Raw genomic sequence first — 22,157 nt, 5'->3', positions numbered from 1 at the left:
CTGCGGATATGGTGGAGGCCGTGGCTTCCACCCACATCAAAATCCGCCGGACTTCCTGGAAGGCTTGTCGACTGCGTGTGCCGCCTTGGTGGTTGATGTATGCCACCGCTGTGGAATTGTCCGACTGAATTCGGATCTGCTTGCCTTCCAGCCACTGCTGGAACGCTTTCAGGGCAAGATACACTGCCCGTATTTCCAGAACATTGATCTGAAGCGAGGACTCTTGCCGGGTCCACGTACCCTGAGCCCTGTGGTGGAGAAAAACCGCTCCCCACCCTGACAGACTCGCGTCCGTCGTGACTACTTCCCAGGATGGGGGTAGGAAGGATTTCCCCTTCGATAATGAAGTGGGAAGAAGCCACCACCGAAGGGAGGCTTTGGTCGCCTGAGAAAGGGAGACGGTCCTGTCGAGGGACGTCGGCTTCCTGTCCCATTTGCGTAGGATGTCCCATTGAAGGGGACGCAGGTGAAACTGCGCGAAAGGGACTGCTTCCATTGCTGCCACCATCTTCCCCAGAAAGTGCATGAGGCGCCTCAAGGGGAATGACTGGCCTTGAAGGAGAGATTGTACCCCTTTCTGTAGTGACTGCTGCTTGATCAGCGGAAGCTTCACTATCGCTGAGAGGGTATGGAACTCCATGCCAAGGTATGTCAGCGATTGGGCCGGTGTCAGATTTGACTTTGGAAAATTGATGATCCACCCGAAACTCTGGAGAGTCTCCAGGGTAGCGTCGAGGCTGTGTTGGCATGCCTCTTGAGAGGGTGCCTTGATCAACAGATCGTCCAAGTACGGGATCACCGAGTGACCCTGAGAATGGAGGACCGCAACTACAGTAGCCATAACCTTGGTGAAAACCCGTGGGGCTGTTGCCAGGCCGAATGGCAGTGCCACGAACTGTAGGTGTTCGTTTTCTATGGCGAAGCGCAAGAAGCGCTGGTGCTCTGGGGCAATCGGAACGTGGAGATAAGCATCTTTGATATCGATCGATGCAAGGAAATCTCCTTGAGACATTGAGGCGATGACGGAGCGGAGAGATTCCATCCGGAACCGCCTGGTCTTTACGTGTTTGTTGAGAAGTTTCAGGTCCAGGACTGGACGGAAGGACCCGTCCTTCTTTGGGACCACAAACAAGTTGGAGTAAAAACCGTGGCCCTGTTGCTGAAGAGGAACAGGGACCACCACTCCTTCTGCCTTCAGAGTGCCCAGCGCCTGCAGAAGAGCCTCGGCTCGCTCGGGAGGCGGAGAGGACCTGAAGAATCGAGTCGGGGGACGAGAGGTGAACTCTATCTTGTAACCGTGAGACAGAATGTCTCTCACCCAGCGGTCTTTTATTTGTGGCAGCCAGGTGTCGCAAAAGCGGGAGAGCCTGCCACCGACCGAGGATGCTACTAGAGGAGGTCGAAAGTCATGAGGAAGCCGCTTTGTTAGCGGTGCCTCCAATGGTCTTTTTAGGACGTGACTTAGACCGCCATGCATCAGAGTTCCTTTGTTCTTTCTGAGACCTTTTGGACGAGGAGAATTGGGCCTTGCCCGCGCCCCGAAAGGACCGAAACCTCGACTGCCCTCTCCTCTGTTGGGGGATGTTCTGTTTGGGCTGGGGTAAGGATGTGTCCTTTCCCTTGGATTGTTTGATGATTTCATCCAGGCGCTCGCCAAACAGCCTGTCGCCAGAAATTGGCAAACTGGTTAAGCGCTTTTTGGAAGCAGAATCTGCCTTCCATTCCCGTAGCCACAAGGCCCTGCGGAGTACCACCGAATTGGCGGCCGCAACCGCCGTACGGCTCACAGAGTCCAGGACAGCATTAATAGCGTAAGACGCAATTGCCGAGGTCTGGGTGGTAATGGATGCCACTTGTGGCGCGGCCGTGCATGTGGCTGCTTCAATTTGCGCTTGACCTGCTGAGATAGCTTGCAGCGCCCATACGGCTGCGAATGCTGGTGCAAAAGAAGCTCCGATAGCTTCGTAGATGGATTTCAACCAGAGCTCCATCTGCCTGTCAGTGGCATCTTTGAGCGAGGCCCCATCTTCCACTGCAAGTATGGATCTAGCCGCCAGTCTGGAGATTGGAGGATCCACTTTGGGACATTGAGTCCAACCTTTAACCACGTCCGGGGGGAAAGGATAACGTGTATCCTTAAGGCGCTTAGAAAAACGCTTATCTGGACAAGCATGGTGATTCTGGATTGCCTCTCTGAAATCAGAGTGGTCTAAAAACATACTCTGTGTACGCTTGGGGAACCTGAAACGAAATTTCTCCTGCTGCGAAGCTGACTCCTCCGCCGGAGGGGCTGAGGGAGAAATATCCAGCAACTGATGGATGGACGCAATAAGATCGTTCACTATGGCGTCCCCGTCTGGAGTATTAAGATTGAGAGCGCTCTCAGGATCCGAATCCTGATCAGCTGTCTCCGCATCATCAACCAAGGATTCCCCCCGCTGAGACCCTAAACAATATGATGTCGAGGGAAATTCTAAGCGAGCCCGCTTAGTCGATCTGGGGCTGGGGTCTAAGTCAGAACCCTCAGCCTGGGATGTATGAGATACCCCGGGAGGACAAAGAAGGTCCAACTGAGGGGGGCCAGGGAACAATGATTCACCAGAGTCCCTTTGCTGAGATACCGGCCTGGACTGCAAGGCTTCTAGTATCTTAGCCATAGTCTCAGAGAGTTTTGCAAACTCAGTCCCCGTCACCTGGACAGTGTCAACAGGTGGCTCCCCCTGGGCCCCTCTTAGCATAGGCTCCGGCTGAAGAAGTGCCACAGGGGCCGAACACTGCACACAATGAGGGTCAGTGGAACCTGCCGGTAGTGGGGTCTTACAAGCGGCGCAGGCAGCATAATAAGCCTGTGTTTTGGCACCCCTGCCTTTTGTGGGCGCCATGCTATAGTTTTCCCTGAGTAACACAATAGGGTATATAGCCAGAATGAACTGTGCTCATACAATGTAAAGTATATACAATACACAAATAATGTACCAATATACTACAGCACCATGGGGCTAGCACCAACAGGTGCTGCTTACCAGCCGCCTTAAGCGGTTGTGAGGCCACCAGAGACCGTGTCTGGGTCTCCCAGGATTTGTCCCCCTCTGCAGCGTCCGAGGAGCTGACAGGAATGGCTGCGGCGTCCTGACGAGAGGAGGGAGCTGGGGGCATGGCCGAGAAAGTGCGGGAACTGGTGCTCACACTGCACACAGTGAGGGGGGTGGAGTATGTAAATCATACTCCAGCCCTCAGTGCTGCTCGCTCTGCAGAGTCCCGCACTTCCCCTGCCTGTCAGGGCTGAGGGCGGGAGAAAAGGAAACTAGGCCGCAAGCAAGCCGGGGACTCTAGTATAAACGCGGCCGCCGTAAAAGCACGGCCGGCGTGAAAGTCCCCGGCGAACTACAAGTCCCAGCCGCGCCGCAGTCTCCCATGGCAGCGGCGGTTAGTGCGGTAGCCCCTACATATAAACACACTCAGCGACGCTGAGTGTGTAATGGCACATATAGACCCGGTCAGCGCCGCGGTCCCCGGTGCACTAGCACACCCAGCAAAGCTGAGGTGATGCCGTGCACGGTCCCCACAGGGATACAGAATACCTCCAAGATGCAGGGCCATGTCCCTGAACGGTACCCGGCTCCTATCCATCAGGCTCCACAGGAGTTGTGGATGAAGCACGGTCTCAGTGCCTGGAGACCGATAGGATCCCACTTCACCCAGAGCCCAGAGGGGAATGGGGAAGGAAAGCAGCATGTGGGCTCCAGCCTCCGTACCCGCAATGGATACCTCAACCTTAACTACACCGCCGACAAGAGTGGGGTGAGAAGGGAGCATGCTGGGGGCCCTATATGGGCCCACTTTTCTTCCATCCGACATAGTCAGCAGCTGCTGCTGACCAATCTGTGGAGCTGTGCGTGCGTGTCTGACCTCCTTCGCACAAAGCAAAAAACTGGGGAGCCCGTGGGAGCACGGGGGGTGTATAGGCAGAAGGGGAGGGACTTAACACTTTTAAGTGTAGTACTTTGTGCGGCCTCCGGAGGCATAGCCTATACACCCAATTGTCTGGGTCTCCCAATAGAGCGAAAAAGAAAAGACACATCTGCATGTTTTTCTCACCATGTGACATGAAAGCAGAATAATACTTTTCTGTTTTACGTCAATTAGGAACCAAAATTATTTATATACATGAAATGCCAAAATAATGAGAGAGCGAGAGAGAATGTTTTAAGGCATTTTTATTACTTTCTGCAAAGTCAAAAGTTTACATACATTTCATTAGTATTTGGTAGCATTGCCCTGTATGACTTGGGTCAAAGGTTTGGCTATCCCTCCAGAAGCTTCTAACAATAGTTGATAGGAATTTGGGCCCATTCCTCCTGACAGAACTGGTGTAACTGAGCCATGTTTGTAGGTCGTCTTGCTCGCACCTGCCTTTTTAGCTTTGCCCATAAATTTTCAATAGGATTGAGATCAGGGTTTTGTGATGACCACTCCAAAACATTGATTTGTTATCCTTAAGCCACTTTATAACTAGTATGACAGTATACTTCGGGTCATTATCCATTTGGAAGACCCATTTTTGCCAAAGCTTTAAGTTCCTGGCTGATGTCTTGAGATGTTGCTTCAGTATTGCCAGTGACACATAAATTGTCTTTCCTCATGATTTCCCCATGTTTCACATTTGGGATTGTGTTCTTGGGCGTCAAAGCTTCTCTCATTTTCCTCTAAACGTAACAATGGTCATTATGCCCAAAGAGTTAAATTTTAGTTTCATCAGACCACATGACATGTCTCCAAAAATTAAGGTCTTTGTCCTTGTGTGCATTTGCAAACATTAATATGGCTTTTTTATGTTTCTTTTCGAGTAATAGCTTCTTCCTGGCAGAGTGGCCTTTCAGCCCATGTTGATAGACTAGTCATTTCACAGTGGATAATGATGCTGGCGATAATTGCTGATAATTGATGCTGGCGGAAGATGGAAGTGCCGGGACGTCTGATCATGCGCACTGCGTCTAAACCTGGCGTCGGGGGCGGTGACAACACACAGGTGCGCGCGTCCACAAAGGCGTGCTAACACGATCTCAGGGTTCTTGCTCTATACCCCCACATTTGCTACTGGGTCACTGATGTTACAGCCGGAACCTGGCTCTCACTGCCAGGAGCAGTGTCCGCGCCACTCCAAGCAGTTTAACCCCCTAAATGCTGCGATCAATCGTGATCGTAGCATTCAGGAGGCAGGGAGATGATCGCTTACCTCTCCCTGGCGATCGGATCCCTATAATGCGATCACAGGGACCCAATTGCTGCAATGGCAACCCTGGGTCGTCACCATGATGACCCCTAGTTACTGAGCTACGGATCGCCTCACAGACCATGCTGGATGCACAGTGTGTGAGGTGAAGTGTCAGTGCTGCGAGTGGCTATAATTCACTGCACTAATCGAACACGAGCACTGCAGTGGATCAGTGATCAGATGCAGGAAAAAAAACAGAAAGAATTGCCATGCTGCAGATTTTTCCTGCACCAAAATCTGCAACGTGCTCAGTAATTCAGGATTCTCACAGACTTTGCTGTAATGTGTTTTTCCTTACCGTATTGATAAAAATATGCAAGAAAAAAAAAATGCATGAATAAAAGCAGTAAAAACGCACCGTGGGCACACATCCATATAGCTGGAGATTTGCATACTTTCGGCCACATTCCAACTACACGTGCTCGGCCACACAAAATTCACTTGTTCAAAAATAACCCATTTTTTTAATATGCTTCAATTAAAACTTCCCTACCATTTGTTCTCTTACTTACTATCTGTTATTATTCTATCAGGACGCACCTGACGACCTCCTGTTTCGGGGGGTGGTGACAGTAGCTGGGGTACTGGCCACAGCGCCACCCCCTGTCACGTTTGAGAATCTCCAGTGGATGCTGGGAGACACAAACAACACTTCATCGGATTAAACAAGAAAAAAAAAAAAACAGCTGGTAAAATAGAGAGGTGCCTAGTTTTTAAAATTAAATGGTTAGATGTTAATATTAAATTACCAGTTGGCTTAACCCTTTAAAAGCTGCATGTGATGAATCAGCTCCGATCCAAAGAGCCCAATACACATTGTAAGGCTGCTTTCACACTATGTTTTTTTAAAATGCATCATGAACGTTTTTTAACGCAAATACGGATCCAGTGCAAATGCGTTTTCATTTCAATGCATTTGCACTGGACTCGCGTCAACATGCGTTCACATGCGTTTGCGTGCGTTATAGTGAGGATCCAGCGACTTGCAGTTTTTTTACTTTTTTCAAAAACGTTACTTGTAGCGTTTTTGAGCTGCGTCCAAATAGTTATTCACTGGATCCTGACTATACTGCACGCAAACGCATGTGAACGATGGCATGCTGATAGACAGGATCCTACTTGCTCTACTGAGCATGCCCAGAAACCAGGCCTGGCGTGATCAGTCTCTCTCCCCCTCCCTCTCTCCCCCTCCCTCTCTCCCCCTCCCGAGAGCAGCGGACGCTCGTAACCAAGGTAAATATCGGGTAACCAAGCAAAGCACTTCGCTTAGTTACCCGATGTTTACCTTGGTTACGTGTGCAGGGAGCAGGCAGCCCGGCTCCTAGCAGCTGCAGACGCTCGTAACCAAGGTAAATATCGGGTACCCAAGCAAACCACTTCGCTTAGTTACCCGATGTTTACCTTGGTTACCAGCATCCGCGGCTGTCAGATGCCGGCTCCCAGTCTATCACTTTCAGTTCCCCTCACTCCCGATCACATGACTTCAATGCGCGCCCATAAACTTCAAGTGACAGGATCCTGCAAAATAACACACGCGTTTGCATGCGTTTTTCTTTGTAAGAACAGGATCCACTTTTCCAGCAAAAAAACGTTCCTGACGCATGTTAAAAAACGTAGTGTGAAAGCAGCCTAAGCCGGCTGATCTGACGTCTATGGCGGAATTATAGTACCCCCTGACAATTAACCTCTTCACCCCAGGCGATTTTCCGTTTTTGTTTTTTCCTCGCCTCCTTCCAAGAGCCGACACTGTTTTATTTTTCATTCTATATAGCCATATGAGGGCTTGTTGTTGTACTATTGAATGACACTATTCACTCTGCCCCATATTGTACTAAAAAAAAATGGTAAAAAAATTCCAAGTGCGGTGAAATTGCAAAAAAAAAATGCAATTGCACAATTTTTTTTTGTTTTCTTTATTCACCATGTTGACTATATGGTAACACTACTGACCTGGCAATATGAGATCAGTATGAGTTCAAAGAAACCAAACATGTATAGTTTTACTTTTATCTAACAGGTAAAAAAAAAAAAATTCTGAAGTTTGTATAAAAAAAAAGAGGAATGGCGCTTTTGTTGCCAGTTTCCGAGACCCGTAACGTTCTCATTTTTCGGAATCTGGGGCTCAGTGATGGCTTATTTTTTGCATCTTGAGCTGAAATTTTTATGTATACCATTTTTGTGCAGCTACGACATTTGATCGTCTGTTATTGTATTGCGTTTTAATGCAATGTTGCAGAGACCAAAAAAAAAAATGTCATTTTGGTGTTTTGATTTTTAATCTCACTACGTCCTTTACGGATCAGATTAATTTATTTTATTCTTTGATAGATCAGGCATTTATGAAAGCGGCGATACCAAATATGTGTATTTTTATAGGTTTTTTATTCTCACGAGGGTGATTTGAACTTTCAGGGTTTTTTTATTGGTTTTTTTTTATCTCTTTTTGTACATATTTTTTTTTATTTTATTAGTTCCCTTAGGGGACTTTATGACTGCACTGTCTGCTCGCTCTGATCAGCAGAAATGCTGTGTTCTTGTCCTGCTCTGCCAGCATTCACAGCAAGTGAGTCATAACAGCGACAGGGGTCATCATCTCACTGCCGCTGTCATGGCAACATACTGGTGCCCTATGATCATGTCATGCAGCGCCAATGGCGGTGGGGAACAGTGCGATCCCCACCGGAGTGCGTTAGATCATGCTGTCAGAGTTTGACAGTGTGATTTAAGGGGTTAAAAGGCATGGGTAGATCAGAGATCAGATCAGCAGACATGTGCAGGGATGACCTCGGGCTTGCCGTGCGAGCCTGTGGTAACTGAAGGGAGTCGACCTTGGACGTATATATACTTACTAGTTTGCGAAGAGGTTAATGTTGAAGAAGAGAAGAATCTAGATGTTGGAATAGCAATGACAGATCCTTGTACTAAGGGGAGTTAAGCTGTGGCCAGAGGTGTCCCAGCAAGGATTATTCCTCTCTCCCCATAAACTCAAGAAGGCTTGGCAGAGCCCAGCACTTAGGTATGGGGAAGATGATCAAATGGACAGGCAGTATGGCCAGCTTCAGGTTATGTTCACATATGTCTGTTTTTCCCATTTATCTGAACACTGTTTGCAGATATGGTTTGCTGCAAAAATGCCTGTAGTCATACATATGGAACTATTGTGGACTTTTTTGCCACAAATCTGCCGTGTGTTAACACCCAGTAACAGACGGTTCATACAACACGAGATGCTACTAATGCACACACCGAGAGGACCGAATATACAGCCTGATATACAGGCTTAACACTGAATATATTCCTACAGATTGAACAAGTAACACAGGCTTTACATACAGGGGCGTTCATTGGGGGCACAGCTCAGTGATGCCCTAAACCAGTGGCCCACGACCTTTCTGACTTTGACAGTCACATTCAGCTCTCAGAGTGGGTTGTGAGCCACATTTAGTTCCTGACCCTCACATTAGGCTATGTGCGCACGTTGCGTATTTGCATGCAGTTACGCTGCGATCTGCACTGCAGCGTAACTGCATGCGTCCTGCGTCCCCAGCATAATCTATGAAGATTATGCAGGAGACGTGCGCACGTGGCGTATTAGAGAGCAGCGCTTCCGCTGCTGCCCGAAGCGCATGTTCTAAGAAGTGACATGTCACTACTTTCCTGTGCTCTGCCTGTAGCCCCCGCTCTGTCTATGGGAGGGGCTGCACTCAGAGCGCATGGAATCGGCTTATTTTTTTTTTCATAACGGACTCTTTCTGCAGCGATTTGAAGCGCACGTGTGCTGTTCAAATCGCTGCAGAAATTTCTGCAGGGCAGAACGCTACGTGCGCACATAGCCTAACACCCAGAGCCCCCATTACCAGTATAAGGACAGCCAAAGCTTTTCCACAGAAATCACCCCACCAAGGCAGTATACCAATATCCGGGGGTTCCTACCTCCAGCCAGGTCTGCTCTTCTTTGTGGGCTACTTACAAATGTCACTATCTGGAGACCTAGTCATAGTGGTTTGCAAGACCTGGTGCTAATGCAGCTAACTGGAAGACAGCCGCGAGCCACACATCATGGGCCTGTGAGCCACACATCATGTGCCCGCGAGCCACACATCATGGGCCTGTGAGCCACACATTATAAGCCCGCGAGCCACATGAAGCTACCAGGCCACAGGTTGGAGACACCTGCCCTAAACTATAGAGATGGTAATTCCATTCAATGGGAACAAAATAGTGAGTCGCTCAGAGGGGCAATAAGCATTGGGGACATAGCCTGTACTGCACTGCTATCTGGATATCAGAGTGTGTGTGTGTGTGTATATATATATATATATATATATATACACACATATACATACATAGTATACACACACACACACACACGTGTATATAGAGATAGAGATTATATATATATATATTATATATACACACATATATGTATACGAGGGAGATCTATAATTATTCACAAACACACACACACCCAGACACGTACAGAGCTACATAAGAAATAGAGCAGCCCATCCACCCTCTTATTACCTGCCTGCTCCCGTCCAGTTCTTCTGTCAGATGCAGTTATCTATGGAGCCACGGCCACAGAGCAGCAGAGAAGCATAGAGATAATCACACAGTGAGGCTCTATGGTCACTGTCCCTTTAAGAATGTTCTTGCTACAGATGCTAGATCTTAGTGAGCTAAAGGACCTTTGATGATGTCATGGCCATGTGATCAGTCACATGTTTGGGAGGAGTCAGGTTGTGGACCGATGGTGTTTGTGAGGACTCGGAGATATGGTAGCTTCTCACTGTGTACATATCAGTGTGTATTATGTCAAGCTGTTTGTTGCCTGAGGCTGTGTATCTTGAGATTGTGTGTAGTGTGAGGCTGTTGTGTTTAGTGTCTGACGCTGTGTGTTGCGTGAGGCTGTGTGTAGTGTCTGAGGCTGTGTGTAGTGTGAGGTGTGTAGTGTCTGAGGCTGTGTGAGGTGTGAGGTGTGTAGTGTCTGAGGCTGTGTGTAGTGTGAGGTTGTTGTGTGTAGTGTCTGAGGCTGTGTGTAGTGTGAGGTGTGTAGTGTCTGAGGCTGTGTGTAGTGTCTGAGGCTGTGTGAGGTGTGTAGTGTCTGAGGCTGTGTGTAGTGTCTGAGGCTGTGTGAGGTGTGTAGTGTCTGAGGCTGTGTGTAGTGTGAGGTTGTTGTGTGTAGTGTCTGAGGCTGTGTGTAGTGTGAGGTGTGTAGTGTCTGAGGCTGTGTGTAGTGTCTGAGGCTGTGTGAGGTGTGTAGTGTCTGAGGCTGTGTGTAGTGTGAGGTGTGTAGTGTCTGAGGCTGTGTGTAGTGTGAGGCTGTGTGAGGTGTGTAGTGTCTGAGGCTGTGTGTAGTGTGAGGCTGTTGTGTGTAGTGTCTGAGGCTGTGTGTAGTGTGAGGCTGTTGTGTGTAGTGTCTGAGGCTGTTGTGTAGTGTCTGAAGCTGTGTGTAGCGTGAGGCTGTGTGTAGTGTGAGGCTGTTGTGTTTAGTGTCTGAGGCTGTGTGTAGCGTGAGGCTGTGTGTAGCGTGAGGCTGTGTGTAGCGTGAGGCTGTGTGTAGCGTGAGGCTGTGTGTAGTGTCTGAGGCTGTGTGTAGCGTGAGGCTGTGTGTAGCGTGAGACTGTGTGTAGCGTGAGGCTGTGTGTAGTGTCTGAGGCTGTGTGTAGTGTCTGAGGCTGTGTGTAGCGTGAGGCTGTTGTGTGTAGTGTCTGAGGCTGTGTGTAGCGTGAGGCTGTGTGTAGTGTGAGGCTGTTGTGTGTAGTGTCTGAGGCTGTGTGTAGTGTCTGAGGCTGTGTGTAGTGTCTGAGGCTGTGTGTAGTGTCTGAGGCTGTGTGTAGTGTGAGGCTGTTGTGTGTATTGACTGACGCTGTGTGAGGCTGAGTTGTGTGTGTGGTGACTGAGGCTGTGGAGTGTATGAGGCTATTATGTGCATTGTCAGAGGCTGTGCATGTGTAGCCTGAGGCAGTGTGTGAAGCTGTGTTGTGTCTGAGGCTGTGTGTGAGGCTTAGTTGTGTGTAGTGTCTGAAGTTGTGTGTGTTGCCTAGGGCTGTGTGTGTGTCTAGTGTCTGAGGCTGTGTGATGCCTGAGGCTCTTTGTGTGTGTTGCTTCAGGCTGTGTGTGTATTTTGCCTGAGGCTGTGTGTGTATTTTGCCTGAGGCTGTGTGTGTGTGTATTGCCTGAGGCTGAGTTGTGTGTTTTGTCTGAGGCTGTGTGTATAAAGTGTGAGGCTTTTTTTTATGTATCAACCGCTCTACAGCAAGTTTTCCATTTTTTTTCGCTTTGATTTTTTCCTCACCTTTTTTCAAGAGCCATAACATTTTTACTTTTCTGTCCACAGACGTGTGTGTGTGTGTGTGTGTGTGTATTTTCTGAGGCTGTGTAGTGTGTGAGGCTGGGTTGTATTTATTGTCTGAGTCTTTGTGTGTATAGAGTGAGACTATTTTTTATGTATCAACCCCTCTACAGCCAGTTTTTCCTTTGGCGCTTTTCTTGCTTCCTCACCTTCCAAGAGCCATAACATTTTTACTTTTGTGTCCACATAGACGCGTGTGTGTGTTGTCTGAGGCTGTGTGTGTTTTGCCTGGCACTGTGTGTGTATTGTCTGAGGTTGTGTGTGTATTGCCTGAGGCTGTGTGAAGTGTGTGAGGCTGAGTTGTTTATTGTCTGAGGCTGTGTAGAATGTGAGGCTTTTTTTTATGTATCAACCCCTCTACAGCCAGTTTCCCATTTTTGAGCTTTTCTTTTTACCTCACCTTCTTAACAACAGCCATAACGTTTTTACTTTTCTGTCTGCATAGACGTATGAGGGATTTGGGTTTCTTGCATGAAAGAAACAGGAGAAAATTTCCAAGTGCAGATAAATAGTATAAAAAATGCAATTCAACCATTGTTTTGGGGTATTACTTCTACATTTTTATTTTGAGCTGGCAAAATGATTCTTCATATCCGGAATACTTTAGTAATGACAAACTTGTATATATTTTTTTTATTTGAAGTGCACTTGCCCCTGGCACTGCGGCAGATGATTGACAGGTCTGTTTCTTTGTGCACACAAGTGTTTTAATAACGAAAGTGGTTTTTCCAAGATTACAAGGGATGAGTCACTGATTGTTGGAGAATCCCAGCACTCCTGAGAATTGGGTTTTGGAGATTAAATACATATTAACTCCATTTATTTTCTATGGAGAAAGAAAGCTACAGCACTCTGCTTCTGGCCGTGGTCCCATAAAAAGACCATGCACTGAGGGCCAGTGAAAATGAACCTCTTCGTATTGCACACAAGTCAATAAATACTGTATACAGTGTGTCCACCCATATCCTATCCACCGCCATTAACTTGAGAACGGCGGCAGCTATAGGCATAGAAGTGGTGTCTAGGTATAGTAAAGTAGCCATGCGCTACGCAATGAAACCACCTATAGCGCCACCAGGTGGAAAACAATGGAGTTAGCATTTTTATCTCGAAAACGGAACGAGATAGAGAAAAAAAGTGAACTACAAAGTGGTAGGGCATCATCAATTCAATACGAACTGACACCTTGCATTCAGAAATGTTATGGTATGAAACCCATGACCCCCCCCAACATTGAATGCTGGTCACGCATATGGCGCTCATTTAACTTTGATGCTCAAAGTGGCCACCGTCAGATGCAATGCACATCTGGACTCTGGACAGCATACTGTATCTTGCTGCACGTTGTTCAATATGGTAGGTGACACGTTTGCACAGGCATCTGTAATACGTCGTCGTAGGTCCTGCAATGTTAGTGGAGGGGTCGCATACACCTCCTGTTTGATGTGACCTCACAGAAGTCCAATGGGGTCAGGTCATGTGAGCGTGGAGGCCACTCCACGCAGCCACCATACCCAATGACTTGTAGGAAGGTCTCCATGAGGTATCGCTTTACGACCGCAGCCTTGAGTTTGACACGTTCCATTCATAGCATTTCTGTATGCAAGGTGTCGATTCCTATTGAATTGATGATGCCCTACAACTTTGTAATTCACTTTTTTTCCTCTATCTCGTTCCGTTACCGAGATAAAAATGCTATCTCCGTTGATTTCCACCAGGTGGCGCTATAGGTGGTTTCATTGCGTAGCGCATGGTTACTGTACTATACCTAGACACCACTTCTATGCCTATAGCTGCCGCCATTCTCAAGTTAATGGCGGTGGACACACTGTATATTGATAACAGTTTGGAAAAGAGTTGTTACAAAATGTACCAAATGAAGACTGAGGGTGATTTTACATGGTTAATTACTTTGAACCACTTGTCTCACATTGCGAAAAACAAACAAACCAGGAAATCCCATATAAGATTAAAGGGAATCTGTCACCAGGTTTTGACCACCTAATCTGAGAGCAGCATAATGTAGGAGCAGATATCCTGATTATTGTGATAATAATAATAATAATTTTATTCATTTATATAGCACTATTAATTCCACAGCACTTTACATACATTGGCAATACTGTCCCCATTGGGGCTCACAATCTAGAGTCCCTATCTGTATGTCTTTGGAGTGTGGGAGGAAACCCACGCAAACATGGGGAGAACATACAAACTCCTTGCAGATGTTGTCCTTGGTGGGATTTGAACCCAGGACCCCAGCGCTGCAACACTGCAGTGCTAACCACTGTGCCACCCTGTGATGTGATGTGATGTGTCACTTACTGAGCTGCTTAAGGTAGTTTTGATAAAATCACTGTTTAATGAGCAGTAGATTATCATTAGAGGGCTACTTGGCCTCCTGCCAAGTAGTCCAGCATATTCATGAGCTCTGTATAACTACTAGATCTGCAGCAAAACATTGATTTTATCAAAATGACAGCAATCAGCTCAGTAAGTGACACATCTCTGGAATCAGGGTCTGTCTCTACATTATGCTGTTCTTAGATGTGGGAGCAAAAACCTGGTGACAGGTTCCCTTTAACCTGTATCCTGACCCAAAGTGCTTCTGAGTATAAAAACTGGTATCAAAATGAAGAGACAACTATGTTTATTGATGTTTGCAATAAATTTAATGACTTTGGCCAATTGACACTGCATATCCAACACACAGCTAGGGATGCCCCACATTAAATCCAATTGAGTCCAAGCTAACCCAAATTTATTCTGAGCATAAAAAGTTGGAAAATGTAATCATTTTACTAATTTGAATAAGAAAAGGATTCGGAGTTACATAACTGGACCACAAATCTCACACTGCCAACACAAAGATATGGGGTGCACAATTTCAACTTAATTCAGGCTGACCCAAAGGATGTTCAAACTGGGTAAATATCCGCATTTTGCAGATTTTAAAAAATAACAGGTGTTTTCAAAAAGTTAATTGGTTTCATAGTTTGTAAAGTAGAAGGTAGACACAAGTCCATCCAGTTCAACCTACTGTCTAACATTTTGATCCAGAGGAAGGCAAAAGCTTTATGGGAGAGACACTAATAGCTTTATATTAAGGGGAAAATTTCGGACTACTTCCCTGGATCAACTCTCCATCACAAAATCTACTGCACTTAACCCCTAATATTATACAGTGGATGAAATAAGTATTGAACTCGGCACCAATTATCTAAGTAAATATATTTTTAAATGTGCTGTTGACATGAATTTCTCACTGGATGTCAGTAACAACCCATCCAATCCACACAGGCAAGGAAATCAAACCATAGATGTCTATAAATTATGTGTAATAATGAGAAATGGCACAGGGAAAAAGAATTGAGCACGCTCTGTGAAATTTAATTAATACATTGTACAAAAGTCTTTGTTGGTGATAGATTCAAAATGCCTCCTGTATGGAGAAACTAGTACCCGCACATTCCAATGGACAAACGGAGCGCATGAATCAGAACTTGGAGCAGTATATGCGCTGTTTTGTCTTAGATAAACATGAATGGTCCTCGTTCCTTCCTCTTGCAAAGTTTGCTATGAATAATTGCCGCCATGAGTCCTCTGGTCACCATCCCCAGTTCTGTACTTCTCTTAAGGGGCACTCGTCCAGGGTTCCCGAGGAGGACCAATTGGGCTCAGCACTATCGTCTACATGGGAAAAGGTTCAGCGACACTTGCTTAACATAGGCTGTAAGTATAAGCGTGTGGTTGACTGTAGATGTGTGCCTGGTCCAGACGTGTGTGGGTGATCTGATGTGGTTGTCCACTAAAAACATTAAGCTTAAAGTATTGTCACTTAAGTTAGGACCTCAGTTCATCAGTCCATTCAAAATTACTGCTGTCATCATCAATCCATTGGCTTTCTGTCTGGATTTACCAGCATCATATAAAATCCATAATATCTTCCACAAATCTCTATTACACGGGCAGCCATCAGCTGTGTGCTCATTAGTGATCAGGCTAGCAGGAGTTAAATCTCTGCTAGCCTGCTGATTACTTTTTGGATCACGTGTTACTCCCCACCTTTTTATGATGGAGGAATCTGTCTTATGATGCCGACTATAGCTTCTGCTAAACCGATCCATTTGCTGTGTGTCCCAGTTTACTGGTGTTTATACTGCATGCTGCTTGGGGTGCTGTGGAATTCTCTCGTCACCTCATTGTTTCCTCCCTGCTCTTATTTTCCTCCTTATAACTTGTTGTCTAATACCTCTGTGTGAGTATTTTGTGTGATCAAGTTTTAGTTTCACCTGTTTGTCTACATCTGTGGTTTAACCACTTTTGTCCCAGCCCTCTTCTGGGGAGGAGGAGAGGAGGTATTAGTTCAGGGCTGGCCATGAGCAGGGTCATAAAAGCGGCCCAGATGTCCTTACCTTCAGAGGTATCTCTGAAAATAGGGAGAGTTAGGGCCCCCCTGGCCTGAGGGCCAGTCTAGGAGCCCCGGTCCCCTGTAATCTCCATAACACCCATGGCAGTAGGTAAGCCACGTTTTTGTGGTCGGTGTAGATGACAACTGGATGCACCATTTCTTCCAGCCCTTCCAGTAGCTATCGCCATTCCTCTAGATCCATCTTAATCACTAACAGTTCTCACTCACCGATCGAGTTGTTGTTCTTGGAAGCAGAAAAGGCCCTGGAAAAGAAACTGCAGGTCAGCATCTTACCAGTAACAGATTTCTGTGTGGGGATGGCACCGGCCCCATAGGAAGAAGCATCCCCTTCCAAGAAGAATTATCCATTAACCTCTGATGCCGATAAGAAGACCTTCTTGAGACAGATGAACACACTCTCGGCTTCAGGACTCCACATCTTGGGATTTGCTCCCTTGCGGGTCAGGGCCGTGATAGAAAGAATCCGAGATAAGATTTGTGGGATGAATTGGCAGTAGTAATTGGCAAAACTCGGGAACCTGAATCGCCTTCACTACATCACGACAAGGCCACATCTGAACCACCGACACCTGCCCTGAATCCTTCCCCGTGTCAACATTAATTAGCCCAGAAAGGGAAGAGAAGTCGATGTGTACCGCTCCGGGGCTCGGCCGGCTGCCGAGCCGCTCGGATCCGTGCTCGTCGGTGGGTGGCTCGAGCTCCTCACAGACCCGGGGGTCACGTCGCTCTGAAAAGGGGGGGTTGGCGCTACACGCAGGGACTTCGGTGGGGAGATCCACGACCGTGGCTGTTTGTAGGGGATTTGAGTTTGTGACACCACCCATGGGTTGTGGTGAATGGATGGACACCACCGCTGCTGTTGACTAGGCTCCCGGGGACGGTGTTGCGCAGCTTGGTGTTGACCCCTCCGTGGGTAGGGGGATGATGGTCCCGGGAGCCCGAGGGAAGGTGCTGAGGCAGGGGAATGGATTATGCTGGGGTGTCGGTGCGGAGTGGCGCGCGGCCCAAAGGCACTGTTGTACTCACTATTACGAACACGCTGGAGTCTCTGGTAAACCAAACGAGATGATGAACGGTGCCCGCAGCCGGCTGCAGTTTTCCCCTTATCAGGTTGGTGGTTTCCGCCTTTCTCCTGCATCTTACTTATGTAGAAAACGTCGACTCCTAGGCCTAAGCAACGGTAGGCCGCTTCTTGGCTTGGTATGTGCCGGGAGAGCCCTCTTTGCCCGCAGGCGCAGGCCCCTCGGGTCTCTATGCCTGGGCAGTGACGTTACCCTAATGGTTGGGCTGTTGTCTTTAGTCGGGTGTTGGGTGAGATAGGTCCTTAAGTCCAGTCCTCAATCAGTTGATTTGACTCAGCCCGGTTGTTTCTGGGCCTCGTACTGGGACTGAGTACCCCTCCTGGTGCTCCGGTTTCCAATCGGTTCCCCGGTTCGGTACCGGCGGGCCACCGCCCGTCCCTGGTCCCTACGGTTCCACCGGCTGTAATCCCAGCTCCTGCAGGCATCCACCACCGTCTGCCTCCTTGCCTGAGGTGACTGGGCTCCAACCCAGACACCTGGTGTAGACTATGGCAGACCTAGGCACAGGTCTGCCCTTGAACTCCACTCCACTTCACTGTCAAAGCTCAACTCTCTCTCTAGTTTTTCCCACCTCAGGGCCTGTGAACTCCTCGGTGGGCGGAGCCAACCACCTGGCTTCGCCCCCCTGGTGTGAACATCAAACCCGGAGGGTGGTGACAAGGTTTTGTAGTTTGACTGCTGTCACTTTTCTAAGGGGGGGCGTGTGTGTATGGGACTACCCGTGACAACCTGGCTATTCTAGGGCGTCACATTCCCCCTTAGTTTAATGCAGACCGTCCGCGGGCTGCCCGTCCACCATCAGTTTATTTTTGTTGCTTTTAACTGAAAAAAAATAAATAATAATAAACTTTGTACAATTTTAAGCATATTTGAATCTTCCCATACGGGAGGCATATTCTTTAACGTTGCAACAATCAAACATTTTTATTAATACGGGAACGGGAGCGGGTCCTTCTGTTTGCCCACCCAAACAAACCTAGCCTTGATGCTGCCCCTAAGAAATGGGCAGCACCCCTTTTCCCCAGTCCAGGAACGGGCCCAGCTGTTGTTTTATGAGACGGGAACAGGGTTTCACACCTGTTGGTCTCTCAGAGGCCCCATGTCCAGGGGACCCCTGACCCGGAGGATCGCCACCGGTTTAGTGGTGACGGGCCTTGGCCAACACTTTCCCGCAGGCCCATCCTCCAGTCTGCCTCTCCGTAGGTCATGAAACGGAACAGGCCGATCAAGCGATTATTTACAAACCCAATAGTATTTGGGTGGCCTGCAAGTTCTTGGCCTTGTCCTTTTTAAAACGGGGCAAAACAAGGCAGTATGGTCCCAACGGGGACTTTTCAACTTGGCAGCCAGGATCCGCTACCCTTTACTTTTCATCTTCATGGTTAGAGGGTGGCGGGGAGAGGTGGACGTGCAGCTGAGCACCCATGTACGCCCTCCTTACACCCCAGGCTTGCACAGATATCTGGGACTCACGGGTCTCACCGTGAGCGGGTCCCCTCTCCATCTTGACCGAGGCCCACGCCCTCTCGGCGGCAGGCGGGTCGCCGCCAGCTGTCGCACGGGGGGTCGCTACCGGCACCTCTAAGTCTGCCGCTCCTTTAACCCCTGCGGGGACTATATCTTCCTGCAGGCCGACAGTCTCTCCAGCGTCTGGGCCCTTGCGGGGCAGCACTGCGGACTCTGCTACCGATACCGGTGGCAGCGGGCTGAGCGGGGAAGCAGCGGCGGCCGACACGGGTGATGGGGGAGGCCATATAGGGGCTGGGGGCAGGCCAGGTCCCTCAGCCACAGCGGCCGGTCCCTCAGGGACATAGGGGCGTGGGTCACCTACCAGCTCCTCTAAAATGGTCTCCACTCCATGCGCCCGCGCGACTGCAGCCAGCTCCTCCATCTCAGCTGTCCATTGCTCCAACAAGAGACGCACTTGGGCTCGATTGCGGCAGCACAGCAGTGTCATCCGAGTCTTCAGCCACGCCGCTGTCCCGGGCGCGGGCTCCGGGAATTCGGGCTTGCCAGACAGGGCGGAGATGATGCACTGTCGGGGTCCAGGAACACAACGTGTGGCAGAGTCCTGGAGTCTCTGCCCTTTATCCCTTTTGGTCACATGATGCAGAATCTTCATCCGCCCCCCTTTGGTCTTTTCGGGGCACTCTCTTTTCTTTCTGCACCACTCTGCTCTCTGGTGGCGGGGCCTCACTTTCGCGCCCTTTTTACTTGGAGAAGATGGCTTGGGCGGGAATCTTCGCGCCACAGGATGGTGACAAGATGGCGGATTCTGCAATTTTTCAACGGGGACTCCGCTGACGATAACTTCAAGGCGCACTTCCACAGGTAAGTGGATGGGTTCAATCCTGTTCGTGACGCCAGAAGAGCGGATGTGTATCGCCCGAGGGCTCGGCCGGCTGCCAAGCCGCTCGGATCCGTGCTTGTCGGTGGATGGCTCGAGCTCCTCACGGACCCGGGGGTCACGTCGCTCTGGAAAGGGGGGTTTGGCACTACACGTAGGGACTTCAGTAGGGAGGTCCACGGCCAGGGCCGCGGCTGTTTGTAGGGGATTTGAGTTCGTGACGCCACCCACGGGTTGTGGTGAATGGATGGACACCACCGCTGCCGTTGACTAGGCTCCCGGGGAAGGTGTTGCGGAGCCTGGTGTTGACCCCTCCGTGGGTAGGGGGATGATGGTCCCGGGGGCCCGAGGGAGGGTGCTGAGGCGGGGGAATGGATGATGCTGGGGTGTCCGTGCGGTGCGGCGCGCGGCCTGAAGGCACTGTTGTACTCACTATTATGGCACTGGTCTGCCCTTGAACTCCACTTTACTGTCAAAGCTCAACTCTCTCTAGTTTTCCCGCCTCAGGGCCTGTGAACTTCTAAGGGGGGTGGGGGGGCGTGTGTGTGTGTATGGGACTACCCGTGACAACCTGGCTAGTCCAGGGCGTCACACATTCAAAAAGGCACTTCTCGAATTTGGCATATAAATGATTATCTCTCAGCCTCTGTAGAACTTTGAAAATATTCCTCCTCTGTGTAGGTAGATCGGGAGAGAAAGCAAGAATGTCATCCAAGTACATCATTGATGAATTCCTGGAACACCGCTGAAGCATTGCTGACTCCGAATGGCATTACCCGATATTCAGAGTGGCCGTCACGGGTATTGATGGCAGTTTTCCATTCGTTATCCAACCGCGTATTCAGACAAGATTGTAAGCATCCTGGAGGTCGACCTTGGAGAAGATCCTGGAACTTCGTAGAAGGTCAAATAATTCCAATATAAGCGACAGCGGATACTTATTCTTGATTGTTTCCCCTATAATTGAAACAGTGGCGCAGGGAACTATCCTTTTTCTTAAGAAAGAAGAATCTCGCTCTGACCAGAGAGGAGGACTAAAGTGGGCTTTACACGGTAGCGATATCGCTAGCAATTTGTAGCGATAGCGAGCGTGTAAGTACCCGCCCCCGTCGCGCATGCGATTGTTTGTGATCGCTGCCGTAGCGAACATTATCGCTACGGCAGCGTCACACATACTTACCTGGTCGGCGGCGTCGCTGTGACCGCCGAACAATCCCTCCTTCAAGGGGGAGTGACGTTCGGCATCACAGCGACGTCACCGCAACATCACTAAGCGGCCGGCCAATCAAAGCGGAGGGGCGGAGATGAGCAGGACGTAACATCCCGCCTACCTCCTTCCTTCCGCATTATGGCCGGCGGCAGGTAAGGAGACGTTCCTCGCTCCTGCGGTGTCACACATAGCGATGTGTGCTGCCGCATGAGCGATGAACCACCTGGATAAACAACCCTTACCGAGTTTTGAGTTTGGAACGACCTCTCCATGGTGAACGATTTTCACCATTTTTGAGGTCGCTTAAGGTCGCAGGTCAGTGTCACACGCTGCGATATTGTTAAAGACGCCGGATGTGTGTCACTAACAACTTGACCCCGACGACAAAACATTAACGATATCGTAGCATGTAAAGCCCCCTTTAGGGATAAATCCCCTTTCCAGACTCTCTTTGATGCTTGTAGACTGTGAGCCCTCGCGGGCAGGGACCTCTATCCTCCTGTACCTGTCTGTGTCTTGTATTGTTTAAAATTATTGTACTTGTCCCTATTATGTACACCCCTTTCACATGTAAAGCGCCATGGACTTGATGGCGCTATAATAATAAATAATAATACATAAATGTATTCAGACATAGCTTGGGTCTCCACTTGTGACAGAGGATAGATACTTCTACATGGAGGGGTTGAACCAGGAAGACGGTCGATAGTGCAATCATATGGCTTATATGATAGAAATGAATCAGCCTGTCACGGGTGACAGACAGTCATGTGGTTTCTGGCCATAGAAGGTCACATCGTTTGGCTGCATAGAATGCTCTCTAACTTTACATTGTTCCTGCTGTCAGTATTCATTAGTAAAGGTAGCTTTCCTGCTGGATTCATCTTTCCCTTTTTTGGACCTAGCAGGAGCTTACCTTCCACCCAGCTGCTACTCATAAGCATTCTCTTGGTGCGTATATACCCCTTCCTTCCTTTGGACTGGTGCTGGTGATATTATTCAGTTTATTCAAGCCCTGGGTGCAAACCGTTTGCTTGTACTCTTGTACTCCTCCGTGGTATCATTGCAGAAAGCTTTGCTGAACTTCTATCTGAGTCATCTGTAGATAAGTAGTTAATGTATTTTCCCCCTGTGTCATCCATAGTGGTTAGTAAGGTTGACGAAGAGCTTATCCCATCTGTTCCCTATTTTGGGCCCAGCACTACGATACCTATCTAGGATGATGAGGGTGGTAAGGGGTCACCATCTTCCCTTTCCCTTCTATTTTGCCATGCATTTGGTACTTCCCAGTACCTAGTGTGACACAGCCTCCATCTTCTCTAAACATCCATGTAGGTTCAGTAGGCAAACCTGAGAGATTTGAGGGCCTCACCGGCGGTCAGACAGGTTGAACTAGAACGACCATTTTTCATGGCAGGACTTACCTCATCTGAGTACATCTCTGGATTTGCAGTCC

At 48.7% G+C, this 22,157-nt stretch overlaps 1 protein-coding gene and 1 long non-coding RNA gene across 2 annotated transcripts in view; one reads left to right on the top strand and one right to left on the bottom strand.

Moving 5' to 3' along the window:
* Window positions 1-9,954, bottom strand: part of FKTN (fukutin) — a 72,900-nt gene extending 62,946 nt beyond the window's left edge. The window contains exon 1 of the mRNA XM_075316648.1: window positions 9,800-9,954. The gene's annotated coding sequence lies outside the window, so the exon portion shown is untranslated. The remainder of the gene's footprint in view (window positions 1-9,799) is intronic.
* Window positions 9,955-10,002: 48 nt separating this feature from the next.
* On the top strand, window positions 10,003-21,274 carry LOC142244433 (uncharacterized). The gene is made up of 3 exons (XR_012724546.1): window positions 10,003-10,053; window positions 15,269-15,362; window positions 20,173-21,274. It is a non-coding gene; the product is annotated as an uncharacterized LOC142244433 (long non-coding RNA).
* The last annotated feature ends 883 nt before the right edge of the window (window positions 21,275-22,157 follow it).

This window comes from Anomaloglossus baeobatrachus, chromosome 1, assembly GCF_048569485.1.
Source record: "Anomaloglossus baeobatrachus isolate aAnoBae1 chromosome 1, aAnoBae1.hap1, whole genome shotgun sequence".
Taxonomy (NCBI): Eukaryota; Metazoa; Chordata; class Amphibia; order Anura; family Aromobatidae; genus Anomaloglossus; species Anomaloglossus baeobatrachus.
Note: the sequence above shows the minus strand (reverse complement) of the source record. Positions and strands in the feature narration are given on the sequence as shown.